The 26,994-nt window shown below is 37.0% G+C and overlaps 50 non-coding genes across 50 annotated transcripts; 24 read left to right on the top strand and 26 right to left on the bottom strand.

Moving 5' to 3' along the window:
• Window positions 1-664: 664 nt before the first annotated feature.
• Window positions 665-736, bottom strand: TRNAE-UUC (transfer RNA glutamic acid (anticodon UUC)). The gene has a single exon. It is a non-coding gene; the product is annotated as a tRNA-Glu (tRNA).
• Window positions 737-850: 114 nt separating this feature from the next.
• Window positions 851-923, top strand: TRNAM-CAU (transfer RNA methionine (anticodon CAU)). The gene has a single exon. It is a non-coding gene; the product is annotated as a tRNA-Met (tRNA).
• Window positions 924-1,699: 776 nt separating this feature from the next.
• Window positions 1,700-1,771, bottom strand: TRNAE-UUC (transfer RNA glutamic acid (anticodon UUC)). Its single transcript has one exon. It is a non-coding gene; the product is annotated as a tRNA-Glu (tRNA).
• A 114-nt stretch (window positions 1,772-1,885) lies between these two features.
• Window positions 1,886-1,958, top strand: TRNAM-CAU (transfer RNA methionine (anticodon CAU)). Its single transcript has one exon. It is a non-coding gene; the product is annotated as a tRNA-Met (tRNA).
• Window positions 1,959-2,735: 777 nt separating this feature from the next.
• TRNAE-UUC (transfer RNA glutamic acid (anticodon UUC)) lies at window positions 2,736-2,807 on the bottom strand. Its single transcript has one exon. It is a non-coding gene; the product is annotated as a tRNA-Glu (tRNA).
• A 114-nt stretch (window positions 2,808-2,921) lies between these two features.
• TRNAM-CAU (transfer RNA methionine (anticodon CAU)) lies at window positions 2,922-2,994 on the top strand. Its single transcript has one exon. It is a non-coding gene; the product is annotated as a tRNA-Met (tRNA).
• Window positions 2,995-3,770: 776 nt separating this feature from the next.
• Window positions 3,771-3,842, bottom strand: TRNAE-UUC (transfer RNA glutamic acid (anticodon UUC)). Its single transcript has one exon. It is a non-coding gene; the product is annotated as a tRNA-Glu (tRNA).
• A 114-nt stretch (window positions 3,843-3,956) lies between these two features.
• Window positions 3,957-4,029, top strand: TRNAM-CAU (transfer RNA methionine (anticodon CAU)). Its single transcript has one exon. It is a non-coding gene; the product is annotated as a tRNA-Met (tRNA).
• A 776-nt stretch (window positions 4,030-4,805) lies between these two features.
• On the bottom strand, window positions 4,806-4,877 carry TRNAE-UUC (transfer RNA glutamic acid (anticodon UUC)). The gene has a single exon. It is a non-coding gene; the product is annotated as a tRNA-Glu (tRNA).
• Window positions 4,878-4,991: 114 nt separating this feature from the next.
• Window positions 4,992-5,064, top strand: TRNAM-CAU (transfer RNA methionine (anticodon CAU)). The gene has a single exon. It is a non-coding gene; the product is annotated as a tRNA-Met (tRNA).
• Window positions 5,065-5,832: 768 nt separating this feature from the next.
• Window positions 5,833-5,904, bottom strand: TRNAE-UUC (transfer RNA glutamic acid (anticodon UUC)). Its single transcript has one exon. It is a non-coding gene; the product is annotated as a tRNA-Glu (tRNA).
• Window positions 5,905-6,018: 114 nt separating this feature from the next.
• Window positions 6,019-6,091, top strand: TRNAM-CAU (transfer RNA methionine (anticodon CAU)). The gene has a single exon. It is a non-coding gene; the product is annotated as a tRNA-Met (tRNA).
• Window positions 6,092-6,868: 777 nt separating this feature from the next.
• Window positions 6,869-6,940, bottom strand: TRNAE-UUC (transfer RNA glutamic acid (anticodon UUC)). The gene has a single exon. It is a non-coding gene; the product is annotated as a tRNA-Glu (tRNA).
• A 114-nt stretch (window positions 6,941-7,054) lies between these two features.
• Window positions 7,055-7,127, top strand: TRNAM-CAU (transfer RNA methionine (anticodon CAU)). The gene has a single exon. It is a non-coding gene; the product is annotated as a tRNA-Met (tRNA).
• Window positions 7,128-7,903: 776 nt separating this feature from the next.
• Window positions 7,904-7,975, bottom strand: TRNAE-UUC (transfer RNA glutamic acid (anticodon UUC)). Its single transcript has one exon. It is a non-coding gene; the product is annotated as a tRNA-Glu (tRNA).
• A 114-nt stretch (window positions 7,976-8,089) lies between these two features.
• Window positions 8,090-8,162, top strand: TRNAM-CAU (transfer RNA methionine (anticodon CAU)). The gene has a single exon. It is a non-coding gene; the product is annotated as a tRNA-Met (tRNA).
• Window positions 8,163-8,939: 777 nt separating this feature from the next.
• On the bottom strand, window positions 8,940-9,011 carry TRNAE-UUC (transfer RNA glutamic acid (anticodon UUC)). Its single transcript has one exon. It is a non-coding gene; the product is annotated as a tRNA-Glu (tRNA).
• A 114-nt stretch (window positions 9,012-9,125) lies between these two features.
• TRNAM-CAU (transfer RNA methionine (anticodon CAU)) lies at window positions 9,126-9,198 on the top strand. Its single transcript has one exon. It is a non-coding gene; the product is annotated as a tRNA-Met (tRNA).
• A 777-nt stretch (window positions 9,199-9,975) lies between these two features.
• Window positions 9,976-10,047, bottom strand: TRNAE-UUC (transfer RNA glutamic acid (anticodon UUC)). The gene has a single exon. It is a non-coding gene; the product is annotated as a tRNA-Glu (tRNA).
• Window positions 10,048-10,151: 104 nt separating this feature from the next.
• TRNAM-CAU (transfer RNA methionine (anticodon CAU)) lies at window positions 10,152-10,234 on the top strand. The gene has a single exon. It is a non-coding gene; the product is annotated as a tRNA-Met (tRNA).
• Window positions 10,235-11,010: 776 nt separating this feature from the next.
• On the bottom strand, window positions 11,011-11,082 carry TRNAE-UUC (transfer RNA glutamic acid (anticodon UUC)). The gene has a single exon. It is a non-coding gene; the product is annotated as a tRNA-Glu (tRNA).
• Window positions 11,083-11,186: 104 nt separating this feature from the next.
• TRNAM-CAU (transfer RNA methionine (anticodon CAU)) lies at window positions 11,187-11,269 on the top strand. The gene has a single exon. It is a non-coding gene; the product is annotated as a tRNA-Met (tRNA).
• A 772-nt stretch (window positions 11,270-12,041) lies between these two features.
• Window positions 12,042-12,113, bottom strand: TRNAE-UUC (transfer RNA glutamic acid (anticodon UUC)). The gene has a single exon. It is a non-coding gene; the product is annotated as a tRNA-Glu (tRNA).
• Window positions 12,114-12,227: 114 nt separating this feature from the next.
• Window positions 12,228-12,300, top strand: TRNAM-CAU (transfer RNA methionine (anticodon CAU)). The gene has a single exon. It is a non-coding gene; the product is annotated as a tRNA-Met (tRNA).
• Window positions 12,301-13,078: 778 nt separating this feature from the next.
• TRNAE-UUC (transfer RNA glutamic acid (anticodon UUC)) lies at window positions 13,079-13,150 on the bottom strand. Its single transcript has one exon. It is a non-coding gene; the product is annotated as a tRNA-Glu (tRNA).
• A 104-nt stretch (window positions 13,151-13,254) lies between these two features.
• TRNAM-CAU (transfer RNA methionine (anticodon CAU)) lies at window positions 13,255-13,337 on the top strand. The gene has a single exon. It is a non-coding gene; the product is annotated as a tRNA-Met (tRNA).
• A 777-nt stretch (window positions 13,338-14,114) lies between these two features.
• TRNAE-UUC (transfer RNA glutamic acid (anticodon UUC)) lies at window positions 14,115-14,186 on the bottom strand. Its single transcript has one exon. It is a non-coding gene; the product is annotated as a tRNA-Glu (tRNA).
• Window positions 14,187-14,300: 114 nt separating this feature from the next.
• Window positions 14,301-14,373, top strand: TRNAM-CAU (transfer RNA methionine (anticodon CAU)). The gene has a single exon. It is a non-coding gene; the product is annotated as a tRNA-Met (tRNA).
• A 773-nt stretch (window positions 14,374-15,146) lies between these two features.
• Window positions 15,147-15,218, bottom strand: TRNAE-UUC (transfer RNA glutamic acid (anticodon UUC)). The gene has a single exon. It is a non-coding gene; the product is annotated as a tRNA-Glu (tRNA).
• Window positions 15,219-15,332: 114 nt separating this feature from the next.
• TRNAM-CAU (transfer RNA methionine (anticodon CAU)) lies at window positions 15,333-15,405 on the top strand. Its single transcript has one exon. It is a non-coding gene; the product is annotated as a tRNA-Met (tRNA).
• Window positions 15,406-16,175: 770 nt separating this feature from the next.
• Window positions 16,176-16,247, bottom strand: TRNAE-UUC (transfer RNA glutamic acid (anticodon UUC)). The gene has a single exon. It is a non-coding gene; the product is annotated as a tRNA-Glu (tRNA).
• A 955-nt stretch (window positions 16,248-17,202) lies between these two features.
• TRNAE-UUC (transfer RNA glutamic acid (anticodon UUC)) lies at window positions 17,203-17,274 on the bottom strand. The gene has a single exon. It is a non-coding gene; the product is annotated as a tRNA-Glu (tRNA).
• A 104-nt stretch (window positions 17,275-17,378) lies between these two features.
• TRNAM-CAU (transfer RNA methionine (anticodon CAU)) lies at window positions 17,379-17,461 on the top strand. The gene has a single exon. It is a non-coding gene; the product is annotated as a tRNA-Met (tRNA).
• Window positions 17,462-18,237: 776 nt separating this feature from the next.
• Window positions 18,238-18,309, bottom strand: TRNAE-UUC (transfer RNA glutamic acid (anticodon UUC)). Its single transcript has one exon. It is a non-coding gene; the product is annotated as a tRNA-Glu (tRNA).
• A 114-nt stretch (window positions 18,310-18,423) lies between these two features.
• On the top strand, window positions 18,424-18,496 carry TRNAM-CAU (transfer RNA methionine (anticodon CAU)). Its single transcript has one exon. It is a non-coding gene; the product is annotated as a tRNA-Met (tRNA).
• A 772-nt stretch (window positions 18,497-19,268) lies between these two features.
• TRNAE-UUC (transfer RNA glutamic acid (anticodon UUC)) lies at window positions 19,269-19,340 on the bottom strand. Its single transcript has one exon. It is a non-coding gene; the product is annotated as a tRNA-Glu (tRNA).
• Window positions 19,341-19,454: 114 nt separating this feature from the next.
• Window positions 19,455-19,527, top strand: TRNAM-CAU (transfer RNA methionine (anticodon CAU)). Its single transcript has one exon. It is a non-coding gene; the product is annotated as a tRNA-Met (tRNA).
• A 770-nt stretch (window positions 19,528-20,297) lies between these two features.
• Window positions 20,298-20,369, bottom strand: TRNAE-UUC (transfer RNA glutamic acid (anticodon UUC)). Its single transcript has one exon. It is a non-coding gene; the product is annotated as a tRNA-Glu (tRNA).
• Window positions 20,370-21,324: 955 nt separating this feature from the next.
• TRNAE-UUC (transfer RNA glutamic acid (anticodon UUC)) lies at window positions 21,325-21,396 on the bottom strand. Its single transcript has one exon. It is a non-coding gene; the product is annotated as a tRNA-Glu (tRNA).
• A 104-nt stretch (window positions 21,397-21,500) lies between these two features.
• Window positions 21,501-21,583, top strand: TRNAM-CAU (transfer RNA methionine (anticodon CAU)). The gene has a single exon. It is a non-coding gene; the product is annotated as a tRNA-Met (tRNA).
• Window positions 21,584-22,359: 776 nt separating this feature from the next.
• TRNAE-UUC (transfer RNA glutamic acid (anticodon UUC)) lies at window positions 22,360-22,431 on the bottom strand. Its single transcript has one exon. It is a non-coding gene; the product is annotated as a tRNA-Glu (tRNA).
• Window positions 22,432-22,545: 114 nt separating this feature from the next.
• TRNAM-CAU (transfer RNA methionine (anticodon CAU)) lies at window positions 22,546-22,618 on the top strand. The gene has a single exon. It is a non-coding gene; the product is annotated as a tRNA-Met (tRNA).
• A 776-nt stretch (window positions 22,619-23,394) lies between these two features.
• TRNAE-UUC (transfer RNA glutamic acid (anticodon UUC)) lies at window positions 23,395-23,466 on the bottom strand. Its single transcript has one exon. It is a non-coding gene; the product is annotated as a tRNA-Glu (tRNA).
• A 114-nt stretch (window positions 23,467-23,580) lies between these two features.
• On the top strand, window positions 23,581-23,653 carry TRNAM-CAU (transfer RNA methionine (anticodon CAU)). The gene has a single exon. It is a non-coding gene; the product is annotated as a tRNA-Met (tRNA).
• Window positions 23,654-24,430: 777 nt separating this feature from the next.
• TRNAE-UUC (transfer RNA glutamic acid (anticodon UUC)) lies at window positions 24,431-24,502 on the bottom strand. The gene has a single exon. It is a non-coding gene; the product is annotated as a tRNA-Glu (tRNA).
• Window positions 24,503-24,616: 114 nt separating this feature from the next.
• Window positions 24,617-24,689, top strand: TRNAM-CAU (transfer RNA methionine (anticodon CAU)). The gene has a single exon. It is a non-coding gene; the product is annotated as a tRNA-Met (tRNA).
• Window positions 24,690-25,465: 776 nt separating this feature from the next.
• Window positions 25,466-25,537, bottom strand: TRNAE-UUC (transfer RNA glutamic acid (anticodon UUC)). The gene has a single exon. It is a non-coding gene; the product is annotated as a tRNA-Glu (tRNA).
• A 114-nt stretch (window positions 25,538-25,651) lies between these two features.
• TRNAM-CAU (transfer RNA methionine (anticodon CAU)) lies at window positions 25,652-25,724 on the top strand. The gene has a single exon. It is a non-coding gene; the product is annotated as a tRNA-Met (tRNA).
• Window positions 25,725-26,501: 777 nt separating this feature from the next.
• On the bottom strand, window positions 26,502-26,573 carry TRNAE-UUC (transfer RNA glutamic acid (anticodon UUC)). The gene has a single exon. It is a non-coding gene; the product is annotated as a tRNA-Glu (tRNA).
• A 114-nt stretch (window positions 26,574-26,687) lies between these two features.
• Window positions 26,688-26,760, top strand: TRNAM-CAU (transfer RNA methionine (anticodon CAU)). The gene has a single exon. It is a non-coding gene; the product is annotated as a tRNA-Met (tRNA).
• Window positions 26,761-26,994: the final 234 nt, after the last annotated feature.

The raw sequence follows: 26,994 nt of genomic DNA, 5'->3' as shown, positions 1-26,994 counted from the left end.
CATCTGTTTATAATTGCAGATAAGCTTTAATAATTCACCTGACCTATAAAAGTTTTCAGACCAGCAATAAAAGAAAAGATGTCAAATAACTCATCCAAGATCTACCCCATTTAGGGGAAAAAAAGCATAAAGCATTTTTCATTCTATTTGTCATGACTGTTGTCCTCAGAACAGTGCATTGTAACTTGAGAGTTAAAACTCTGTTTCTTGTAAAGTTGCCAGAACACCTGTCCGGATTGAAGGAATTTTCTCTTTATAACAGGACTTAACATCTGTAAATTTGTTTTAACGCCAAAGGATTTTAGACCATAACTAATGGAAAAGGTGTTTTCAGATCACTTGACACATTTGTAACATTTTTTTATTTTATTTTTCATGCAGCTGGAATCAATGATGGAAAAGGGGAGCATAATGCATTGTTCTATTCTTTGTGATTTTTGTCCTCAGAGAGCCCATTTCTCACAGTTTCATAATACCTGGAAATTTTACCTGTGATAAGGCCATTGATAATGGCACAGCAGTTGCCCAAAACCTTGTCACAATTAGTAGCAGTGGATCACGTCTGCAATTGGAACCACATCAGACACAAGGAAACATCTGGCTACAACTATTAGTTTTTGTTCCTCTGCATTTGAATCTGTTTAGAAACAACAATAAGATTCCATTCCCATACCGGGAGTCAAACCCGGGCCGCCTGGGTGAAAACCAGGAATCCTTACCGCTAGACCATATGGGAAGCTGAAATAAATCTCCTTCAAAGTTTCATACAAGGAAAACATTTTTACTGATATCGGAAATTTGTTAAACCAAAATGCCTCACCTTTTCTAATCCAAAAATAAGCCAACAGTTGCCTTGTTATCGCAGTTGGTAGCGCGTCAGTCTCATAATCTGAAGGTCGTGAGTTCAAGCCTCACACAGGGCATTTTTATTGATGTCTATTTTGGGAGCATGGCATTGCAATATGAGAGATGCAGTCCTGTTTCTAACAAACTAGACTGATTGCATCAAAATGTTACCTTTCAGAAAGAGTTGTGTCATCTGTTTATAATTGCAGATAAGCTTTAATAATTCACCTGACCTATAAAAGTTTTCAGACCAGCAATAAAAGAAAAGATGTCAAATAACTCATCCAAGATGTACCCATTTAGGGGAAAAAAAGCATAAAGCATTTTTCATTCTATTTGTCATGACTGTTGTCCTCAGAACAGTGCATTGTAACTTGAGAGTTAAAACTCTGTTTCTTGTAAAGTTGCCAGAACACCTATCCGGATTGAAGGAATTTTCTCTTTATAACAGCGCTTAACATCTGTAAATTTGTTTTAACGCCAAAGGATTTTAGACCATAACTAATGGAAAAGGTGTTTTCAGATCACTTGACACATTTGTAACATTTTTTTATTTTATTTTTCATGCAGCTGGAATCAATGATGGAAAAGGGGAGCATAATGCATTGTTCTATTCTTTGTAATTTTTGTCCTCAGAGAGCCCATTTCTCACAGTTTCATAATAACTGGAAATTTTACCTGTGATAAGGCCAATGATAATGGCACAGCAGTTGCCCAAAACCTTGTCACAATTAGTAGCAGTGGATCACGTCTGCAATTGGAACCACATCAGACACAAGGAAACATCTGGCTACAACTATTAGTTTTTGTTCCTCTGCTTTTGAATCTGTTTAAAAACAACAATAAGATTCTATTCCCATACCGGGAGTCGAACCCGGGCCGCCTGGGTGAAAACCAGGAATCTTTACCGCTAGACCATATGGGAAGCTGAAATAAATCTCCTTCAAAGTTTCATACAAGGAAAACATTTTTACTGATATCGGAAATTTGTTAAACCAAAATGCCTCACCTTTTCTAATCCAAAAATAAGCCAACAGTTGCCTTGTTATCGCAGTTGGTAGCGCGTCAGTCTCATAATCTGAAGGTCGTGAGTTCAAGCCTCACACAGGGCATTTTTATTGATGTCTATTTTGGGAGCATGGCGTTGCAATATGAGAGATGCAGTCCTGTTTCTAACAAACTAGACTGATTGCATCAAAATGTTACCTTTCAGAAAGAGTTGTGTCATCTGTTTATAATTGCAGATAAGCTTTAATAATTCACCTGACCTATAAAAGTTTTCAGACCAGCAATAAAAGAAAAGATGTCAAATAACTCATCCAAGATCTACCCCATTTAGGGGAAAAAAAGCATAAAGCATTTTTCATTCTATTTGTCATGACTGTTGTCCTCAGAACAGTGCATTGTAACTTGAGAGTTAAAACTCTGTTTCTTGTAAAGTTGCCAGAACACCTGTCCGGATTGAAGGAATTTTCTCTTTATAACAGGACTTAACATCTGTAAATTTGTTTTAACGCCAAAGGATTTTAGACCATAACTAATGGAAAAGGTGTTTTCAGATCACTTGACACATTTGTAACATTTTTTTATTTTATTTTTCATGCAGCTGGAATCAATGATGGAAAAGGGGAGCATAATGCATTGTTCTATTCTTTGTGATTTTTGTCCTCAGAGAGCCCATTTCTCACAGTTTCATAATACCTGGAAATTTTACCTGTGATAAGGCCATTGATAATGGCACAGCAGTTGCCCAAAACCTTGTCACAATTAGTAGCAGTGGATCACGTCTGCAATTGGAACCACATCAGACACAAGGAAACATCTGGCTACAACTATTAGTTTTTGTTCCTCTGCATTTGAATCTGTTTAGAAACAACAATAAGATTCCATTCCCATACCGGGAGTCGAACCCGGGCCGCCTGGGTGAAAACCAGGAATCCTTACCGCTAGACCATATGGGAAGCTGAAATAAATCTACTTCAAAGTTTCATACAAGGAAAACATTTTTACTGATATCGGAAATTTGTTAAACCAAAATGCCTCACCTTTTCTAATCCAAAAATAAGCCAACAGTTGCCTTGTTATCGCAGTTGGTAGCGCGTCAGTCTCATAATCTGAAGGTCGTGAGTTCAAGCCTCACACAGGGCATTTTTATTGATGTCTATTTTGGGAGCATGGCATTGCAATATGAGAGATGCAGTCCTGTTTCTAACAAACTAGACTGATTGCATCAAAATGTTACCTTTCAGAAAGAGTTGTGTCATCTGTTTATAATTGCAGATAAGCTTTAATAATTCACCTGACCTATAAAAGTTTTCAGACCAGCAATAAAAGAAAAGATGTCAAATAACTCATCCAAGATGTACCCATTTAGGGGAAAAAAAGCATAAAGCATTTTTCATTCTATTTGTCATGACTGTTGTCCTCAGAACAGTGCATTGTAACTTGAGAGTTAAAACTCTGTTTCTTGTAAAGTTGCCAGAACACCTATCCGGATTGAAGGAATTTTCTCTTTATAACAGCGCTTAACATCTGTAAATTTGTTTTAACGCCAAAGGATTTTAGACCATAACTAATGGAAAAGGTGTTTTCAGATCACTTGACACATTTGTAACATTTTTTTATTTTATTTTTCATGCAGCTGGAATCAATGATGGAAAAGGGGAGCATAATGCATTGTTCTATTCTTTGTAATTTTTGTCCTCAGAGAGCCCATTTCTCACAGTTTCATAATAACTGGAAATTTTACCTGTGATAAGGCCAATGATAATGGCACAGCAGTTGCCCAAAACCTTGTCACAATTAGTAGCAGTGGATCACGTCTGCAATTGGAACCACATCAGACACAAGGAAACATCTGGCTACAACTATTAGTTTTTGTTCCTCTGCTTTTGAATCTGTTTAAAAACAACAATAAGATTCTATTCCCATACCGGGAGTCGAACCCGGGCCGCCTGGGTGAAAACCAGGAATCTTTACCGCTAGACCATATGGGAAGCTGAAATAAATCTCCTTCAAAGTTTCATACAAGGAAAACATTTTTACTGATATCGGAAATTTGTTAAACCAAAATGCCTCACCTTTTCTAATCCAAAAATAAGCCAACAGTTGCCTTGTTATCGCAGTTGGTAGCGCGTCAGTCTCATAATCTGAAGGTCGTGAGTTCAAGCCTCACACAGGGCATTTTTATTGATGTCTATTTTGGGAGCATGGCGTTGCAATATGAGAGATGCAGTCCTGTTTCTAACAAACTAGACTGATTGCATCAAAATGTTACCTTTCAGAAAGAGTTGTGTCATCTGTTTATAATTGCAGATAAGCTTTAATAATTCACCTGACCTATAAAAGTTTTCAGACCAGCAATAAAAGAAAAGATGTCAAATAACTCATCCAAGATGTACCCATTTAGGGGAAAAAAAGCATAAAGCATTTTTCATTCTATTTGTCATGACTGTTGTCCTCAGAACAGTGCATTGTAACTTGAGAGTTAAAACTCTGTTTCTTGTAAAGTTGCCAGAACACCTATCCGGATTGAAGGAATTTTCTCTTTATAACAGCGCTTAACATCTGTAAATTTGTTTTAACGCCAAAGGATTTTAGACCATAACTAATGGAAAAGGTGTTTTCAGATCACTTGACACATTTGTAACATTTTTTTATTTTATTTTTCATGCAGCTGGAATCAATGATGGAAAAGGGGAGCATAATGCATTGTTCTATTCTTTGTGATTTTTGTCCTCAGAGAGCCCATTTCTCACAGTTTCATAATACCTGGAAATTTTACCTGTGATAAGGCCAATGATAATGGCACAGCAGTTGCCCAAAACCTTGTCACAATTAGTAGCAGTGGATCACGTCTACAATTGGAACCACATCAGACACAAGGAAACATCTGGCTACAACTATTAGTTTTTGTTCCTCTGCATTTGAATCTGTTTAGAAACAACAATAAGATTCCATTCCCATACCGGGAGTCGAACCCGGGCCGCCTGGGTGAAAACCAGGAATCCTTACCGCTAGACCATATGGGAAGCTGAAATAAATCTACTTCAAAGTTTCATACAAGGAAAACATTTTTACTGATATCGGAAATTTGTTAAACCAAAATGCCTCACCTTTTCTAATCCAAAAATAAGCCAACAGTTGCCTTGTTATCGCAGTTGGTAGCGCGTCAGTCTCATAATCTGAAGGTCGTGAGTTCAAGCCTCACACAGGGCATTTTTATTGATGTCTATTTTGGGAGCATGGCATTGCAATATGAGAGATGCAGTCCTGTTTCTAACAAACTAGACTGATTGCATCAAAATGTTACCTTTCAGAAAGAGTTGTGTCATCTGTTTATAATTGCAGATAAGCTTTAATAATTCACCTGACCTATAAAAGTTTTCAGACCAGCAATAAAAGAAAAGATGTCAAATAACTCATCCAAGATGTACCCATTTAGGGGAAAAAAAGCATAAAGCATTTTTCATTCTATTTGTCATGACTCAGAACAGTGCATTGTAACTTGAGAGTTAAAACTCTGTTTCTTGTAAAGTTGCCAGAACACCTATCCGGATTGAAGGAATTTTCTCTTTATAACAGCGCTTAACATCTGTAAATTTGTTTTAACGCCAAAGGATTTTAGACCATAACTAATGGAAAAGGTGTTTTCAGATCACTTGACACATTTGTAACATTTTTTTATTTTATTTTTCATGCAGCTGGAATCAATGATGGAAAAGGGGAGCATAATGCATTGTTCTATTCTTTGTAATTTTTGTCCTCAGAGAGCCCATTTCTCACAGTTTCATAATAACTGGAAATTTTACCTGTGATAAGGCCAATGATAATGGCACAGCAGTTGCCCAAAACCTTGTCACAATTAGTAGCAGTGGATCACGTCTGCAATTGGAACCACATCAGACACAAGGAAACATCTGGCTACAACTATTAGTTTTTGTTCCTCTGCTTTTGAATCTGTTTAAAAACAACAATAAGATTCTATTCCCATACCGGGAGTCGAACCCGGGCCGCCTGGGTGAAAACCTAGAATCTTTACCGCTAGACCATATGGGAAGCTGAAATAAATCTCCTTCAAAGTTTCATACAAGGAAAACATTTTTACTGATATCGGAAATTTGTTAAACCAAAATGCCTCACCTTTTCTAATCCAAAAATAAGCCAACAGTTGCCTTGTTATCGCAGTTGGTAGCGCGTCAGTCTCATAATCTGAAGGTCGTGAGTTCAAGCCTCACACAGGGCATTTTTATTGATGTCTATTTTGGGAGCATGGCATTGCAATATGAGAGATGCAGTCCTGTTTCTAACAAACTAGACTGATTGCATCAAAATGTTACCTTTCAGAAAGAGTTGTGTCATCTGTTTATAATTGCAGATAAGCTTTAATAATTCACCTGACCTATAAAAGTTTTCAGACCAGCAATAAAAGAAAAGATGTCAAATAACTCATCCAAGATCTACCCCATTTAGGGGAAAAAAAGCATAAAGCATTTTTCATTCTATTTGTCATGACTGTTGTCCTCAGAACAGTGCATTGTAACTTGAGAGTTAAAACTCTGTTTCTTGTAAAGTTGCCAGAACACCTGTCCGGATTGAAGGAATTTTCTCTTTATAACAGGACTTAACATCTGTAAATTTGTTTTAACGCCAAAGGATTTTAGACCATAACTAATGGAAAAGGTGTTTTCAGATCACTTGACACATTTGTAACATTTTTTTATTTTATTTTTCATGCAGCTGGAATCAATGATGGAAAAGGGGAGCATAATGCATTGTTCTATTCTTTGTGATTTTTGTCCTCAGAGAGCCCATTTCTCACAGTTTCATAATACCTGGAAATTTTACCTGTGATAAGGCCATTGATAATGGCACAGCAGTTGCCCAAAACCTTGTCACAATTAGTAGCAGTGGATCACGTCTGCAATTGGAACCACATCAGACACAAGGAAACATCTGGCTACAACTATTAGTTTTTGTTCCTCTGCATTTGAATCTGTTTAGAAACAACAATAAGATTCCATTCCCATACCGGGAGTCGAACCCGGGTCGCCTGGGTGAAAACCAGGAATCCTTACCGCTAGACCATATGGGAAGCTGAAATAAATCTACTTCAAAGTTTCATACAAGGAAAACATTTTTACTGATATCGGAAATTTGTTAAACCAAAATGCCTCACCTTTTCTAATCCAAAAATAAGCCAACAGTTGCCTTGTTATCGCAGTTGGTAGCGCGTCAGTCTCATAATCTGAAGGTCGTGAGTTCAAGCCTCACACAGGGCATTTTTATTGATGTCTATTTTGGGAGCATGGCATTGCAATATGAGAGATGCAGTCCTGTTTCTAACAAACTAGACTGATTGCATCAAAATGTTACCTTTCAGAAAGAGTTGTGTCATCTGTTTATAATTGCAGATAAGCTTTAATAATTCACCTGACCTATAAAAGTTTTCAGACCAGCAATAAAAGAAAAGATGTCAAATAACTCATCCAAGATGTACCCATTTAGGGGAAAAAAAGCATAAAGCATTTTTCATTCTATTTGTCATGACTGTTGTCCTCAGAACAGTGCATTGTAACTTGAGAGTTAAAACTCTGTTTCTTGTAAAGTTGCCAGAACACCTATCCGGATTGAAGGAATTTTCTCTTTATAACAGCGCTTAACATCTGTAAATTTGTTTTAACGCCAAAGGATTTTAGACCATAACTAATGGAAAAGGTGTTTTCAGATCACTTGACACATTTGTAACATTTTTTTATTTTATTTTTCATGCAGCTGGAATCAATGATGGAAAAGGGGAGCATAATGCATTGTTCTATTCTTTGTGATTTTTGTCCTCAGAGAGCCCATTTCTCACAGTTTCATAATACCTGGAAATTTTACCTGTGATAAGGCCAATGATAATGGCACAGCAGTTGCCCAAAACCTTGTCACAATTAGTAGCAGTGGATCACGTCTACAATTGGAACCACATCAGACACAAGGAAACATCTGGCTACAACTATTAGTTTTTGTTCCTCTGCATTTGAATCTGTTTAGAAACAACAATAAGATTCCATTCCCATACCGGGAGTCGAACCCGGGCCGCCTGGGTGAAAACCAGGAATCCTTACCGCTAGACCATATGGGAAGCTGAACTAAATCTACTTCAAAGTTTCATACAAGGAAAACATTTTTACTGATATCGGAAATTTGTTAAACCAAAATGCCTCACCTTTTCTAATCCAAATCTGAGGCTACAGTTTCCTTGTTAGCGCAGTTGGTAGCGCGTAAGTCTCATAATCTGAAGTTCGTGAGTTCAAGCCTCACACAGGGCATTTTTATTGATGTCTATTTTGGGAGCATGGCATTGCAATATGAGAGATGCAGTCCTGTTTCTAACAAACTAGACTGATTGCATCAAAATGTTACCTTTCAGAAAGAGTTGTGTCATCTGTTTATAATTGCAGATAAGCTTTAATAATTCACCTGACCTATAAAAGATTTCAGACCAGCAATAAAAGAAATTATGTCAAATAACTCATCCAAGATGTACCCATTTAGGGGAAAAAAAGCATAAAGCATTTTTCATTCTATTTGTCATGACTGTTGTCCTCAGAACAGTGCATTGTAACTTGAGAGTTAAAACTCTGTTTCTTGTAAAGTTGCCAGAACACCTGTCCGGATTGAAGGAATTTTCTCTTTATAACAGGACTTAACATCTGTAAATTTGTTTTAACGCCAAAGGATTTTAGACCATAACTAATGGAAAAGGTGTTTTCAGATCACTTGACACATTTGTAACATTTTTTTATTTTATTTTTCATGCAGCTGGAATCAATGATGGAAAAGGGGAGCATAATGCATTGTTCTATTCTTTGTGATTTTTTGTCCTCAGAGAGCCCATTTCTCACAGTTTCATAATACCTGGAAATTTTACCTGTGATAAGGCCAATGATAATGGCACAGCAGTTGCCCAAAACCTTGTTACAATTAGTAGCAGTGGATCACGTCTGCAATTGGAACCACATCAGACACAAGGAAACATCTGGCTACAACTATTAGTTTTTGTTCCTCTGCTATTGAATCTGTTTAGAAACAACAATAAGATTCAATTCCCATACCGGGAGTCGAACCCGGGCCGCCTGGGTGAAAACCAAGAATCCTTACCGCTAGACCATATGGGAAGCTGAAATAAATCTCCTTCAAAGTTTCATACAAGGAAAACATTTTTACTGATATCGGAAATTTGTTGAACCAAAATGCCTCACCTTTTCTAATCCAAAAATAAGCCTACAGTTGCCTTGTTAGCGCAGTTGGTAGCGCGTCAGTCTCATAATCTGAAGGTCGTGAGTTCAAGCCTCACACAGGGCATTTTTATTGATGTCTATTTTGGGAGCATGGCATTGCAATATGAGAGATGCAGTCCTGTTTCTAACAAACTAGACTGATTGCATCAAAATGTTACCTTTCAGAAAGAGTTGTGTCATCTGTTTATAATTGCAGATAAGCTTTAATAATTCACCTGACCTATAAAAGTTTTCAGACCAGCAATAAAAGAAAAGATGTCAAATAACTCATCCAAGATCTACCCCATTTAGGGGGGAAAAAGCATAAAGCATTTTTCATTCTATTTGTCATGACTGTTGTCCTCAGAACAGTGCATTGTAACTTGAGAGTTAAAACTCTGTTTCTTGTAAAGTTGCCAGAACACCTGTCCGGATTGAAGGAATTTTCTCTTTATAACAGGACTTAACATCTGTAAATTTGTTTTAACGCCAAATGATTTTGGACCATAACTAATGGAAAAGGTGTTTTCAGATCACTTGACACATTTGTAACATTTTTTTATTTTATTTTTCATGCAGCTGGAATCAATGATGGAAAAGGGGAGCATAATGCCTTGTTCTATTCTTTGTGATTTTTGTCCTCAGAGAGCCCATTTCTCACAGTTTCATAATACCTGGAAATTTTACCTGTGATAAGGCCAATGATAATGGCACAGCAGTTGCCCAAAACCTTGTCACAATTAGTAGCAGTGGATCACGTCTGCAATTGGAACCACATCAGACACAAGGAAACATCTGGCTACAACTATTAGTTTTTGTTCCTCTGCTTTTGAATCTGTTTAGAAACAACAATAAGATTCTATTCCCATACCGGGAGTCGAACCCGGGCCGCCTGGGTGAAAACCAAGAATCCTTACCGCTAGACCATATGGGAAGCTGAAATAAATCTCCTTCAAAGTTTCATACAAGGAAAACATTTTTACTGATATCAGAAATTTGTTAAACCAAAATGCCTCACCTTTTCTAATCCAAAATTAAGCCTACAGTTTTCTTGTTAGCGCAGTTGGTAGCGCGTCAGTCTCATAATCTGAAGGTCGTGAGTTCAAGCCTCACACAGGGCATTTTTATTGATGTCTATTTTGGGAGCATGGCATTGCAATATGAGAGATGCAGTCCTGTTTCTAACAAACTAGACTGATAGCATCAAAATGTTACCTTTCAGAAAGAGTTGTGTCATCTGTTTATAATTGCAGATAAGCTTTAATAATTCACCTGACCTATAAAAGATTTCAGACCAGCAATAAAAGAAAAGATGTCAAATAACTCATCCAAGATGTACCCATTTAGGGGGAAAAAAGCATAAAGCAGTTTTCATTCTATTTGTCATGACTGTTGTCCTCAGAACAGTGCATTGTAACTTGAGAGTTAAAACTCTGTTTCTTGTAAAGTTGCCAGAACACCTGTCCGGATTGAAGGAATTTTCTCTTTATAACAGGACTTAACATCTGTAAATTTGTTTTAACGCCAAAGGATTTTAGACCATAACTAATGGAAAAGGTGTTTTCAGATCACTTGACACATTTGTAACATTTTTTTATTTTATTTTTCATGCAGCTGGAATCAATGATGGAAAAGGGGAGCATAATGCATTGTTCTATTCTTTGTGATTTTTGTCCTCAGAGAGCCCATTTCTCACAGTTTCATAATACCTGGAAATTTTACCTGTGATAAGGCCAATGATAATGGCACAGCAGTTGCCCAAAACCTTGTCACAATTAGTAGCAGTGGATCACGTCTGCAATTGGAACCACATCAGACACAAGGAAACATCTGGCTACAACTATTAGTTTTTGTTCCTCTGCTTTTGAATCTGTTTAGAAACAACAATAAGATTCTATTCCCATACCGGGAGTCGAACCCGGGCCGCCTGGGTGAAAACCAAGAATCCTTACCGCTAGACCATATGGGAAGCTGAAATAAATCTCCTTCAAAGTTTCATACAAGGAAAACATTTTTACTGATATCAGAAATTTGTTAAACCAAAATGCCTCACCTTTTCTAATCCAAAATTAAGCCTACAGTTTTCTTGTTAGCGCAGTTGGTAGCGCGTCAGTCTCATAATCTGAAGGTCGTGAGTTCAAGCCTCACACAGGGCATTTTTATTGATGTCTATTTTGGGAGCATGGCATTGCAATATGAGAGATGCAGTCCTGTTTCTAACAAACTAGACTGATTGCATCAAAATGTTACCTTTCAGAAAGAGTTGTGTCATCTGTTTATAATTGCAGATAAGCTTTAATAATTCACCTGACCTATAAAAGTTTTCAGACCAGCAATAAAAGAAAAGATGTCAAATAACTCATCCAAGATGTACCCATTTAGGGGAAAAAAAGCATAAAGCATTTTTCATTCTATTTGTCATGACTGTTGTCCTCAGAACAGTGCATTGTAACTTGAGAGTTAAAACTCTGTTTCTTGTAAAGTTGCCAGAACACCTATCCGGATTGAAGGAATTTTCTCTTTATAACAGGACTTAACATCTGTAAATTTGTTTTAACGCCAAAGGATTTTAGACCATAACTAATGGAAAAGGTGTTTTCAGATCACTTGACACATTTGTAAAAAAAATTTATTTTATTTTTCATGCAGCTGGAATCAATGATGGAAAAGGGGAGCATAATGCATTGTTCTATTCTTTGTAATTTTTGTCCTCAGAGAGTTTCTCACAGTTTCATAATACCTGGAAATTTTACCTGTGATAAGGCCAATGATAATGGCACAGCAGTTGCCCAAAACCTTGTCACAATTAGTAGCAGTGGATCACGTCTGCAATTGGAACCACATCAGACACAAGGAAACATCTGGCTACAACTATTAGTTTTTGTTCCTCTGCTTTTGAATCTGTTTAGAAACAACAATAAGATTCTATTCCCATACCGGGAGTCGAACCCGGGCCGCCTGGGTGAAAACCAAGAATCCTTACCACTAGACCATATGGGAAGCTGAAATAAATCTCCTTCAAAGTTTCATACAAGGAAAACATTTTTACTGATATTGGAAATTTGTTAAACCAAAATGCCTCACCTTTTCTAATCCAAAAATAAGCCAACAGTTGCCTTGTTATCGCAGTTGGTAGCGCGTCAGTCTCATAATCTGAAGGTCGTGAGTTCAAGCCTCACACAGGGAATTTTTATTGATGTTTATTTTGGGAGCATGGCATTGCAATATGAGAGATGCAGTCCTGTTTCTAACAAACTAGACTGATTGCATCAAAATGTTACCTTTCAGAAAGAGTTGTGTCATCTGTTTATAATTGCAGATAAGCTTTAATAATTCACCTGACCTATAAAAGTTTTCAGACCAGCAATAAAAGAAAAGATGTCAAATAACTCATCCAAGATGTACCCATTTAGGGGGAAAAAAGCATAAAAAGCATTTTTCATTCTATTTGTCATGACTGTTGTCCTCAGAACAGTGCATTGTAACTTGAGAGTTAAAACTCTGTTTCTTGTAAAGTTGCCAGAACACCTATCCGGATTGAAGGAATTTTCTCTTTATAACAGCGCTTAACATCTGTAAATTTGTTTTAACGCCAAAGGATTTTAGACCATAACTAATGGAAAAGGTGTTTTCAGATCACTTGACACATTTGTAACATTTTTTTATTTTATTTTTCATGCAGCTGGAATCAATGATGGAAAAGGGGAGCATAATGCATTGTTCTATTCTTTGTGATTTTTGTCCTCAGAGAGCCCATTTCTCACAGTTTCATAATACCTGGAAATTTTACCTGTGATAAGGACAATGATAATGGCACAGCAGTTGCCCAAAACCTTGTCACAATTAGTAGCAGTGGATCACGTCTACAATTGGAACCACATCAGACACAAGGAAACATCTGGCTACAACTATTAGTTTTTGTTCCTCTGCATTTGAATCTGTTTAGAAACAGCAATAAGATTCCATTCCCATACCGGGAGTCGAACCCAGGCCGCCTGGGTGAAAACCAAGAATCCTTACCGCTAGACCATATGGGAAGCTGAAATAAATCTCCATCAAAGTTTCATACAAGGAAAACATTTTTACTGATATCAGAAATTTGTTAAACCAAAATGCCTCACCTTTTCTAATCCAAAAATAAGCCTACAGTTTTCTTATTAGCGCAGTTGGTAGCGCGTCAGTCTCATAATCTGAAGGTCGTGAGTTCAAGCCTCACACAGGGCATTTTTATTGATGTCTATTTTGGGAGCATGGCATTGCAATATGAGAGATGCAGTCCTGTTTCTAACAAACTAGACTGATTGCATCAAAATGTTACCTTTCAGAAAGAGTTGTGTCATCTGTTTATAATTGCAGATAAGCTTTAATAATTCACCTGACCTATAAAAGTTTTCAGACCAGCAATAAAAGAAAAGATGTCAAATAACTCATCCAAGATCTACCCCATTTAGGGGAAAAAAAGCATAAAGCATTTTTCATTCTATTTGTCATGACTGTTGTCCTCAGAACAGTGCATTGTAACTTGAGAGTTAAAACTCTGTTTCTTGTAAAGTTGCCAGAACACCTGTCCGGATTGAAGGAATTTTCTCTTTATAACAGGACTTAACATCTGTAAATTTGTTTTAACGCCAAATGATTTTAGACCATAACTAATGGAAAAGGTGTTTTCAGATCACTTGACACATTTGTAACATTTTTTTATTTTATTTTTCATGCAGCTGGAATCAATGATGGAAAAGGGGAGCATAATGCTTTGTTCTATTCTTTGTGATTTTTGTCCTCAGAGAGCCCATTTCTCACAGTTTCATAATACCTGGGAATTTTACCTGTGATAAGGCCAATGATAATGGCACAGCAGTTGCCCAAAACCTTGTCACAATTAGTAGCAGTGGATCACATCTGCAATTGGAACCACATCAGACACAAGGAAACATCTGGCTACAACTATTAGATTTTGTTCCTCTGCTTTTGAATCTGTTTAGAAACAACAATAAGATTCCATTCCCATACCGGGAGTCGAACCCGGGCCGCCTGGGTGAAATCCAGGAATCCTTACCGCTAGACCATATGGGAAGCTGAAATAAATCTCCTTCAAAGTTTCATACAAGGAAAACATTTTTACTGATATCGGAAATTTGTTAAACCAAAATGCCTCACCTTTTCTAATCCAAATCTAAGGCTACAGTTGCCTTGTTAGCGCAGTTGGTAGCGCGTCAGTCTCATAATCTGAAGGTCGTGAGTTCAAGCCTCACACAGGGCATTTTTTATTGATGTCTATTTTGGGAGCATGGCATTGCAATATGAGAGATGCAGTCCTGTTTCTAACAAACTAGACTGATAGCATCAAAATGTTACCTTTCAGAAAGAGTTGTGTCATCTGTTTATAATTGCAGATAAGCTTTAATAATTCACCTGACCTATAAAAGATTTCAGACCAGCAATAAAAGAAAAGATGTCAAATAACTCATCCAAGATGTACCCATTTAGGGAAAAAAAAGCATAAAGCATTTTTCATTCTATTTGTCATGACTGTTGTCCTCAGAACAGTGCATTGTAACTTGAGAGTTAAAACTCTGTTTCTTGTAAAGTTGCCAGAACACCTATCCGGATTGAAGGAATTTTCTCTTTATAACAGGACTTAACATCTGTAAATTTGTTTTAACGCCAAAGGATTTTAGACCATAACTAATGGAAAAGGTGTTTTCAGATCACTTGACACATTTGTAAAAAAATTTTATTTTATTTTTCATGCAGCTGGAATCAATGATGGAAAAGGGGAGCATAATGCATTGTTCTATTCTTTGTAATTTTTGTCCTCAGAGAGTTTCTCACAGTTTCATAATACCTGGAAATTTTACCTGTGATAAGGCCAATGATAATGGCACAGCAGTTGCCCAAAACCTTGTCACAATTAGTAGCAGTGGATCACGTCTGCAATTGGAACCACATCAGACACAAGGAAACATCTGGCTACAACTATTAGTTTTTGTTCCTCTGCTTTTGAATCTGTTTAGAAACAACAATAAGATTCCATTCCCATACCGGGAGTCGAACCCGGGCCGCCTGGGTGAAAACCAGGAATCCTTACCGCTAGACCATATGGGAAGCTGAAATAAATCTACTTCAAAGTTTCATACAAGGAAAACATTTTTACTGATATCGGAAATTTGTTAAACCAAAATGCCTAACCTTTTCTAATCCAAATCTAAGGCTACAGTTGCCTTGTTAGCGCAGTTGGTAGCGCGTCAGTCTCATAACCTGAAGGTTGTGAGTTCAAGCCTCACACAGGGCATTTTTATTGATGTCTATTTTGGGAGCATGGCATTGCAATATGAGAGATGCAGTCCTGTTTCTAACAAACTAGACTGATAGCATCAAAATGTTACCTTTCAGAAAGTTGTGTCATCTGTTTATAATTGCAGATAAGCTTTAATAATTCACCTGACCTATAAAAGATTTCAGACCAGCAATAAAAGAAAAGATGTCAAATAACTCATCCAAGATGTACCCATTTAGGGGAAAAAAAGCATAAAGCATTTTTCATTCTATTTGTCATGACTGTTGTCCTCAGAACAGTGCATTGTAACTTGAGAGTTAAAACTCTGTTTCTTGTAAAGTTGCCAGAACACCTATCCGGATTGAAGGAATTTTCTCTTTATAACAGGACTTAACATCTGTAAATTTGTTTTAACGCCAAAGGATTTTAGACCATAACTAATGGAAAAGGTGTTTTCAGATCACTTGACACATTTGTAAAAAAATTTTATTTTATTTTTCATGCAGCTGGAATCAATGATGGAAAAGGGGAGCATAATGCATTGTTCTATTCTTTGTAATTTTTGTCCTCAGAGAGTTTCTCACAGTTTCATAATACCTGGAAATTTTACCTGTGATAAGGCCAATGATAATGGCACAGCAGTTGCCCAAAACCTTGTCACAATTAGTAGCAGTGGATCACGTCTGCAATTGGAACCACATCAGACACAAGGAAACATCTGGCTACAACTATTAGTTTTTGTTCCTCTGCTTTTGAATCTGTTTAGAAACAACAATAAGATTCCATTCCCATACCGGGAGTCGAACCCGGGCCGCCTGGGTGAAAACCAGGAATCCTTACCGCTAGACCATATGGGAAGCTGAAATAAATCTACTTCAAAGTTTCATACAAGGAAAACATTTTTACTGATATCGGAAATTTGTTAAACCAAAATGCCTAACCTTTTCTAATCCAAATCTAAGGCTACAGTTGCCTTGTTAGCGCAGTTGGTAGCATCAGTCTCATAACCTGAAGGTTGTGAGTTCAAGCCTCACACAGGGCATTTTTATTGATGTCTATTTTGGGAGCATGGCATTGCAATATGAGAGATGCAGTCCTGTTTCTAACAAACTAGACTGATAGCATCAAAATGTTACCTTTCAGAAAGTTGTGTCATCTGTTTATAATTGCAGATAAGCTTTAATAATTCACCTGACCTATAAAAGATTTCAGACCAGCAATAAAAGAAAAGATGTCAAATAACTCATCCAAGATGTACCCATTTAGGGGAAAAAAAGCATAAAGCATTTTTCATTCTATTTGTCATGACTGTTGTCCTCAGAACAGTGCATTGTAACTTGAGAGTTAAAACTCTGTTTCTTGTAAAGTTGCCAGAACACCTATCCGGATTGAAGGAATTTTCTCTTTATAACAGGACTTAACATCTGTAAATTTGTTTTAACGCCAAAGGATTTTAGACCATAACTAATGGAAAAGGTGTTTTCAGATCACTTGACACATTTGTAAAAAAAAATTATTTTATTTTTCATGCAGCTGGAATCAATGATGGAAAAGGGGAGCATAATGCATTGTTCTATTCTTTGTAATTTTTGTCCTCAGAGAGTTTCTCACAGTTTCATAATACCTGGAAATTTTACCTGTGATAAGGCCAATGATAATGGCACAGCAGTTGCCCAAAACCTTGTCACAATTAGTAGCAGTGGATCACGTCTGCAATTGGAACCACATCAGACACAAGGAAACATCTGGCTACAACTATTAGTTTTTGTTCCTCTGCTTTTGAATCTGTTTAGAAACAACAATAAGATTCTATTCCCATACCGGGAGTCGAACCCGGGCCGCCTGGGTGAAAACCAAGAATCCTTACCGCTAGACCATATGGGAAGCTGAAATAAATCACCTTCAAAGTTTCATACAAGGAAAACATTTTTACTGATATCAGAAATTTGTTAAACCAAAATGCCTCACCTTTTCTAATCCAAAAATAAGCCTACAGTTTTCTTGTTAGCGCAGTTGGTAGCGCGTCAGTCTCATAATCTGAAGGTCGTGAGTTCAAGCCTCACACAGGGCATTTTTATTGATGTCTATTTTGGGAGCATGGCATTGCAATATGAGAGATGCAGTCCTGTTTTTAACAAACTAGACTGATTGCATCAAAATGTTACCTTTCAGAAAGAGTTGTGTCATCTGTTTATAATTGCAGATAAGCTTTAATAATTCACCTGACCTATAAAAGATTTCAGACCAGCAATCAAAGAAAAGATGTCAAATAACTCATCCAAGATGTACCCATTTAGGGGAAAAAAAGCATAAAGCATTTTTCATTCTATTTGTCATGACTGTTGTCCTCAGAACAGTGCATTGTAACTTGAGAGTTAAAACTCTGTTTCTTGTAAAGTTGCCAGAACACCTGTCCGGATTGAAGGAATTTTCTCTTTATAACAGGACTTAACATCTGTAAATTTGTTTTAACGCCAAATGATTTTAGACCATAACTAATGGAAAAGGTGTTTTCAGATCACTTGACACATTTGTAACATTTTTTTATTTTATTTTTCATGCAGCTGGAATCAATGATGGAAAAGGGGAGCATAATGCTTTGTTCTATTCTTTGTGATTTTTGTCCTCAGAGAGCCCATTTCTCACAGTTTCATAATACCTGGGAATTTTACCTGTGATAAGGCCAATGATAATGGCACAGCAGTTGCCCAAAACCTTGTCACAATTAGTAGCAGTGGATCACATCTGCAATTGGAACCACATCAGACACAAGGAAACATCTGGCTACAACTATTAGATTTTGTTCCTCTGCTTTTGAATCTGTTTAGAAACAACAATAAGATTCCATTCCCATACCGGGAGTCGAACCCGGGCCGCCTGGGTGAAATCCAGGAATCCTTACCGCTAGACCATATGGGAAGCTGAAATAAATCTCCTTCAAAGTTTCATACAAGGAAAACATTTTTACTGATATCGGAAATTTGTTAAACCAAAATGCCTCACCTTTTCTAATCCAAATCTAAGGCTACAGTTGCCTTGTTAGCGCAGTTGGTAGGGCGTCAGTCTCATAATCTGAAGGTCGTGAGTTCAAGCCTCACACAGGGCATTTTTTATTGATGTCTATTTTGGGAGCATGGCATTGCAATATGAGAGATGCAGTCCTGTTTCTAACAAACTAGACTGATAGCATCAAAATGTTACCTTTCAGAAAGAGTTGTGTCATCTGTTTATAATTGCAGATAAGCTTTAATAATTCACCTGACCTATAAAAGATTTCAGACCAGCAATAAAAGAAAAGATGTCAAATAACTCATCCAAGATGTACCCATTTAGGGAAAAAAAGCATAAAGCATTTTTCATTCTATTTGTCATGACTGTTGTCCTCAGAACAGTGCATTGTAACTTGAGAGTTAAAACTCTGTTTCTTGTAAAGTTGCCAGAACACCTATCCGGATTGAAGGAATTTTCTCTTTATAACAGGACTTAACATCTGTAAATTTGTTTTAACGCCAAAGGATTTTAGACCATAACTAATGGAAAAGGTGTTTTCAGATCACTTGACACATTTGTAAAAAATTTTTATTTTATTTTTCATGCAGCTGGAATCAATGATGGAAAAGGGGAGCATAATGCATTGTTCTATTCTTTGTAATTTTTGTCCTCAGAGAGTTTCTCACAGTTTCATAATACCTGGAAATTTTACCTGTGATAAGGCCAATGATAATGGCACAGCAGTTGCCCAAAACCTTGTCACAATTAGTAGCAGTGGATCACGTCTGCAATTGGAACCACATCAGACACAAGGAAACATCTGGCTACAACTATTAGTTTTTGTTCCTCTGCTTTTGAATCTGTTTAGAAACAACAATAAGATTCCATTCCCATACCGGGAGTCGAACCCGGGCCGCCTGGGTGAAAACCAGGAATCCTTACCGCTAGACCATATGGGAAGCTGAAATAAATCTACTTCAAAGTTTCATACAAGGAAAACATTTTTACTGATATCGGAAATTTGTTAAACCAAAATGCCTAACCTTTTCTAATCCAAATCTAAGGCTACAGTTGCCTTGTTAGCGCAGTTGGTAGCGCGTCAGTCTCATAACCTGAAGGTCGTGAGTTCAAGCCTCACACAGGGCATTTTTATTGATGTCTATTTTGGGAGCATGGCATTGCAATATGAGAGATGCAGTCCTGTTTCTAACAAACTAGACTGATAGCATCAAAATGTTACCTTTCAGAAAGTTGTGTCATCTGTTTATAATTGCAGATAAGCTTTAATAATTCACCTGACCTATAAAAGATTTCAGACCAGCAATAAAAGAAAAGATGTCAAATAACTCATCCAAGATGTACCCATTTAGGGGAAAAAAAGCATAAAGCATTTTTCATTCTATTTGTCATGACTGTTGTCCTCAGAACAGTGCATTGTAACTTGAGAGTTAAAACTCTGTTTCTTGTAAAGTTGCCAGAACACCTATCCGGATTGAAGGAATTTTCTCTTTATAACAGGACTTAACATCTGTAAATTTGTTTTAACGCCAAAGGATTTTAGACCATAACTAATGGAAAAGGTGTTTTCAGATCACTTGACACATTTGTAAAAAAATTTTATTTTATTTTTCATGCAGCTGGAATCAATGATGGAAAAGGGGAGCATAATGCATTGTTCTATTCTTTGTAATTTTTGTCCTCAGAGAGTTTCTCACAGTTTCATAATACCTGGAAATTTTACCTGTGATAAGGCCAATGATAATGGCACAGCAGTTGCCCAAAACCTTGTCACAATTAGTAGCAGTGGATCACGTCTGCAATTGGAACCACATCAGACACAAGGAAACATCTGGCTACAACTATTAGTTTTTGTTCCTCTGCTTTTGAATCTGTTTAGAAACAACAATAAGATTCCATTCCCATACCGGGAGTCGAACCCAGGCCGCCTGGGTGAAAACCAGGAATCCTTACCGCTAGACCATATGGGAAGCTGAAATAAATCTACTTCAAAGTTTCATACAAGGAAAACATTTTTACTGATATCGGAAATTTGTTAAACCAAAATGCCTAACCTTTTCTAATCCAAATCTAAGGCTACAGTTGCCTTGTTAGCGCAGTTGGTAGCATCAGTCTCATAACCTGAAGGTTGTGAGTTCAAGCCTCACACAGGGCATTTTTATTGATGTCTATTTTGGGAGCATGGCATTGCAATATGAGAGATGCAGTCCTGTTTCTAACAAACTAGACTGATAGCATCAAAATGTTACCTTTCAGAAAGTTGTGTCATCTGTTTATAATTGCAGATAAGCTTTAATAATTCACCTGACCTATAAAAGATTTCAGACCAGCAATAAAAGAAAAGATGTCAAATAACTCATCCAAGATGTACCCATTTAGGGGAAAAAAAGCATAAAGCATTTTTCATTCTATTTGTCATGACTGTTGTCCTCAGAACAGTGCATTGTAACTTGAGAGTTAAAACTCTGTTTCTTGTAAAGTTGCCAGAACACCTATCCGGATTGAAGGAATTTTCTCTTTATAACAGGACTTAACATCTGTAAATTTGTTTTAACGCCAAAGGATTTTAGACCATAACTAATGGAAAAGGTGTTTTCAGATCACTTGACACATTTGTAAAAAAAAATTATTTTATTTTTCATGCAGCTGGAATCAATGATGGAAAAGGGGAGCATAATGCATTGTTCTATTCTTTGTAATTTTTGTCCTCAGAGAGTTTCTCACAGTTTCATAATACCTGGAAATTTTACCTGTGATAAGGCCAATGATAATGGCACAGCAGTTGCCCAAAACCTTGTCACAATTAGTAGCAGTGGATCACGTCTGCAATTGGAACCACATCAGACACAAGGAAACATCTGGCTACAACTATTAGTTTTTGTTCCTCTGCTTTTGAATCTGTTTAGAAACAACAATAAGATTCTATTCCCATACCGGGAGTCGAACCCGGGCCGCCTGGGTGAAAACCAAGAATCCTTACCGCTAGACCATATGGGAAGCTGAAATAAATCACCTTCAAAGTTTCATACAAGGAAAACATTTTTACTGATATCAGAAATTTGTTAAACCAAAATGCCTCACCTTTTCTAATCCAAAAATAAGCCTACAGTTTTCTTGTTAGCGCAGTTGGTAGCGCGTCAGTCTCATAATCTGAAGGTCGTGAGTTCAAGCCTCACACAGGGCATTTTTATTGATGTCTATTTTGGGAGCATGGCATTGCAATATGAGAGATGCAGTCCTGTTTTTAACAAACTAGACTGATTGCATCAAAATGTTACCTTTCAGAAAGAGTTGTGTCATCTGTTTATAATTGCAGATAAGCTTTAATAATTCACCTGACCTATAAAAGATTTCAGACCAGCAATCAAAGAAAAGATGTCAAATAACTCATCCAAGATGTACCCATTTAGGGGAAAAAAAGCATAAAGCATTTTTCATTCTATTTGTCATGACTGTTGTCCTCAGAACAGTGCATTGTAACTTGAGAGTTAAAACTCTGTTTCTTGTAAAGTTGCCAGAACACCTGTCCGGATTGAAGGAATTTTCTCTTTATAACAGGACTTAACATCTGTAAATTTGTTTTAAAGTCAAAGGATTTTAGACCATAACTAATGGAAAAGGTGTTTTCAGATCACTTGACACATTTGTAACATTTTTTTATTTTATTTTTCATGCAGCTGGAATCAATGATGGAAAAGGGGAGCATAATGCATTGTTCTATTCTTTGTGATTTTTGTCCTCAGAGAGCCCATTTCTCACAGTTTCATAATACCTGGAAATTTTACCTGTGATAAGGCCAATGATAATGGCACAGCAGTTGCCCAAAACCTTGTCACAATTAGTAGCAGTGGATCACATCTGCAATTGGAACCACATCAGACACAAGGAAACATCTGGCTACAACTATTAGTTTTTGTTCCTCTGCTTTTGAATCTGTTTAGAAACAACAATAAGATTCCATTCCCATACCGGGAGTCGAACCCGGGCCGCCAGGGTGAAAAACAGGAATCCTTACCGCTAGACCATATGGGAAGCTGAAATAAATCTACTTCAAAGTTTCATACAAGGAAAACATTTTTACTGATATCGGAAATTTGTTAAACCAAAATGCCTCACCTTTTCTAATCTAAAAATAAGCCTACAGTTGCCTTGTTAGCGCAGTTGGTAGCGCGTCAGTCTCATAATCTGAAGGTCGTGAGTTCAAGCCTCACACAGGGCATTTTTATTGATGTCTATTTTGGGAGCATGGCATTGCAATATGAGAGATGCAGTCCTGTTTCTAACAAACTAGACTGATTGCATCAAAATGTTACCTTTCAGAAAGAGTTGTGTCATCTGTTTATAATTGCAGATAAGCTTTAATAATTCACCTGACTTATAAAAGTTTTCAGACCAGCAATAAAAGAAAAGATGTCAAATAACTCATCCAAGATGTACCCATTTAGGGGAAAAAAAGCATAAAGCATTTTTCATTCTATTTGTCATGACTGTTGTCCTCAGAACAGTGCATTGTAACTTGAGAGTTAAAACTCTGTTTCTTGTAAAGTTGCCAGAACACCTGTCCGGATTGAAGGAATTTTCTCTTTATAACAGGACTTAACATCTGTAAATTTGTTTTAACGTCAAAGGATTTTAGACCATAACTAATGGAAAAGGTGTTTTCAGATCACTTGACACATTTGTAACATTTTTTTATTTTATTTTTCATGCAGCTGGAATCAATGATGGAAAAGGGGAGCATAATGCATTGTTCTATTCTTTGTGATTTTTGTCCTCAGAGAGCCCATTTCTCACAGTTTCATAATACCTGGAAATTTTACCTGTGATAAGGCCAATGATAATGGCACAGCAGTTGCCCAAAACCTTGTCACAATTAGTAGCAGTGGATCACATCTGCAATTGGAACCACATCAGACACAAGGAAACATCTGGCTACAACTATTAGTTTTTGTTCCTCTGCTTTTGAATCTGTTTAGAAACAACAATAAGATTCCATTCCCATACCGGGAGTCGAACCCGGGCCGCCAGGGTGAAAAACAGGAATCCTTACCGCTAGACCATATGGGAAGCTGAAATAAATCTACTTCAAAGTTTCATACAAGGAAAACATTTTTACTGATATCGGAAATTTGTTAAACCAAAATGCCTCACCATTTCTAATCTAAAAATAAGCCTACAGTTGCCTTGTTAGCGCAGTTGGTAGCGCGTCAGTCTCATAATCTGAAGGTCGTGAGTTCAAGCTTCACACAGTGCATTTTTATTGATGTCTATTTTGGGAGCATGGCATTGCAATATGAGAGATGCAGTCCTGTTTCTAACAAACTAGACTGATTGCATCAAAATGTTACCTTTCAGAAAGAGTTGTGTCATCTGTTTATAATTGCAGATAAGCTTTAATAATTCACCTGACTTATAAAAGTTTTCAGACCAGCAATAAAAGAAAAGATGTCAAATAACTCATCCAAGATGTACCCATTTAGGGGAAAAAAAGCATAAAGCATTTTTCATTCTATTTGTCATGACTGTTGTCCTCAGAACAGTGCACTGTAACTTGAGAGTTAAAACTCTGTTTCTTGTAAAGTTGCCAGAACACCTGTCCGGATTGAAGGAATTTTCTCTTTATAACAGGACTTAACATCTGTAAATTTGTTTTAACGTCAAAGGATTTTAGACCATAACTAATGGAAAAGGTGTTTTCAGATCACTTGACACATTTGTAACATTTTTTTTATTTTATTTTTCATGCAGCTGGAATCAATGATGGAAAAGGGGAGCATAATGCATTGTTCTATTCTTTGTGATTTTTGTCCTCAGAGAGCCCATTTCTCACAGTTTCATAATGCCTGGAAATTTTACCTGTGATAAGGCCAATGATAATGGCACAGCAGTTGCCCAAAACCTTGTCACAATTAGTAGCAGTGGATCACATCTGCAATTGGAACCACATCAGACACAAGGAAACATCTGGCTACAACTATTAGTTTTTGTTCCTCTGCTTTTGAATCTGTTTAGAAACAACAATAAGATTCCATTCCCATACCGGGAGTCGAACCCGGGCCGCCAGGGTGAAAAACAGGAATCCTTACCGCTAGACCATATGGGAAGCTGAAATAAATCTACTTCAAAGTTTCATACAAGGAAAACATTTTTACTGATATCGGAAATTTGTTAAACCAAAATGCCTCACCTTTTCTAATCTAAAAATAAGCCTACAGTTGCCTTGTTAGCGCAGTTGGTAGCGCGTCAGTCTCATAATCTGAAGGTCGTGAGTTCAAGCCTCACACAGGGCATTTTTATTGATGTCTATTTTGGGAGCATGGCATTGCAATATGAGAGATGCAGTCCTGTTTCTAACAAACTAGACTGATTGCATCAAAATGTTACCTTTCAGAAAGAGTTGTGTCATCTGTTTATAATTGCAGATAAGCTTTAATAATTCACCTGACTTATAAAAGTTTTCAGACCAGCAATAAAAGAAAAGATGTCAAATAACTCATCCAAGATGTACCCATTTAGGGGAAAAAAAGCATAAAGCATTTTTCATTCTATTTGTCATGACTGTTGTCCTCAGAACAGTGCATTGTAACTTGAGAGTTAAAACTCTGTTTCTTGTAAAGTTGCCAGAACACCTGTCCGGATTGAAGGAATTTTCTCTTTATAACAGGACTTAACATCTGTAAATTTGTTTTAACGTCAAAGGATTTTAGACCATAACTAATGGAAAAGGTGTTTTCAGATCACTTGACACATTTGTAACATTTTTTTATTTTATTTTTCATGCAGCTGGAATCAATGATGGAAAAGGGGAGCATAATGCATTGTTCTATTCTTTGTGATTTTTGTCCTCAGAGAGCCCATTTCTCACAGTTTCATAATACCTGGAAATTTTACCTGTGATAAGGCCAATGATAATGGCACAGCAGTTGCCCAAAACCTTGTCACAATTAGTAGCAGTGGATCACGTCTGCAATTGGAACCACATCAGACACAAGGAAACATCTGGCTACAACTATTAGTTTTTGTTCCTCTGCTTTTGAATCTGTTTAGAAACAACAATAAGATTCTATTCCCATACCGGGAGTCGAACCCGGGCCGCCTGGGTGAAAACCAAGAATCCTTACCACTAGACCATATGGGAAGCTGAAATAAATCTCCTTCAAAGTTTCATACAAGGAAAACATTTTTACTGATATTGGAAATTTGTTAAACCAAAATGCCTCACCTTTTCTAATCCAAAAATAAGCCAACAGTTGCCTTGTTATCGCAGTTGGTAGCGCGTCAGTCTCATAATCTGAAGGTCGTGAGTTCAAGCCTCACACAGGGAATTTTTATTGATGTTTATTTTGGGAGCATGGCATTGCAATATGAGAGATGCAGTCCTGTTTCTAACAAACTAGACTGATTGCATCAAAATGTTACCTTTCAGAAAGAGTTGTGTCATCTGTTTATAATTGCAGATAAGCTTTAATAATTCACCTGACCTATAAAAGTTTTCAGACCAGCAATAAAAGAAAAGATGTCAAATAACTCATCCAAGATCTACCCCATTTAGGGGAAAAAAAGCATAAAGCATTTTTCATTCTATTTGTCATGACTGTTGTCCTCAGAACAGTGCATTGTAACTTGAGAGTTAAAACTCTGTTTCTTGTAAAGTTGCCAGAACACCTGTCCGGATTGAAGGAATTTTCTCTTTATAACAGGACTTAACATCTGTAAATTTGTTTTAACGCCAAATGATTTTAGACCATAACTAATGGAAAAGGTGTTTTCAGATCACTTGACACATTTGTAACATTTTTTTATTTTATTTTTCATGCAGCTGGAATCAATGATGGAAAAGGGGAGCATAATGCTTTGTTCTATTCTTTGTGATTTTTGTCCTCAGAGAGCCCATTTCTCACAGTTTCATAATACCTGGGAATTTTACCTGTGATAAGGCCAATGATAATGGCACAGCAGTTGCCCAAAACCTTGTCACAATTAGTAGCAGTGGATCACATCTGCAATTGGAACCACATCAGACACAAGGAAACATCTGGCTACAACTATTAGATTTTGTTCCTCTGCTTTTGAATCTGTTTAGAAACAACAATAAGATTCCATTCCCATACCGGGAGTCGAACCCGGGCCGCCTGGGTGAAATCCAGGAATCCTTACCGCTAGACCATATGGGAAGCTGAAATAAATCTCCTTCAAAGTTTCATACAAGGAAAACATTTTTACTGATATCGGAAATTTGTTAAACCAAAATGCCTCACCTTTTCTAATCCAAATCTAAGGCTACAGTTGCCTTGTTAGCGCAGTTGGTAGCGCGTCAGTCTCATAATCTGAAGGTCGTGAGTTCAAGCCTCACACAGGGCATTTTTTATTGATGTCTATTTTGGGAGCATGGCATTGCAATATGAGAGATGCAGTCCTGTTTCTAACAAACTAGACTGATAGCATCAAAATGTTACCTTTCAGAAAGAGTTGTGTCATCTGTTTATAATTGCAGATAAGCTTTAATAATTCACCTGACCTATAAAAGATTTCAGACCAGCAATAAAAGAAAAGATGTCAAATAACTCATCCAAGATGTACCCATTTAGGGAAAAA

The sequence above is a fragment of the Pseudophryne corroboree genome, chromosome 6, assembly GCF_028390025.1.
Source record: "Pseudophryne corroboree isolate aPseCor3 chromosome 6, aPseCor3.hap2, whole genome shotgun sequence".
NCBI lineage: Eukaryota > Metazoa > Chordata > Amphibia > Anura > Myobatrachidae > Pseudophryne > Pseudophryne corroboree.
This window is presented reverse-complemented; position numbering and strand designations above follow the sequence as displayed.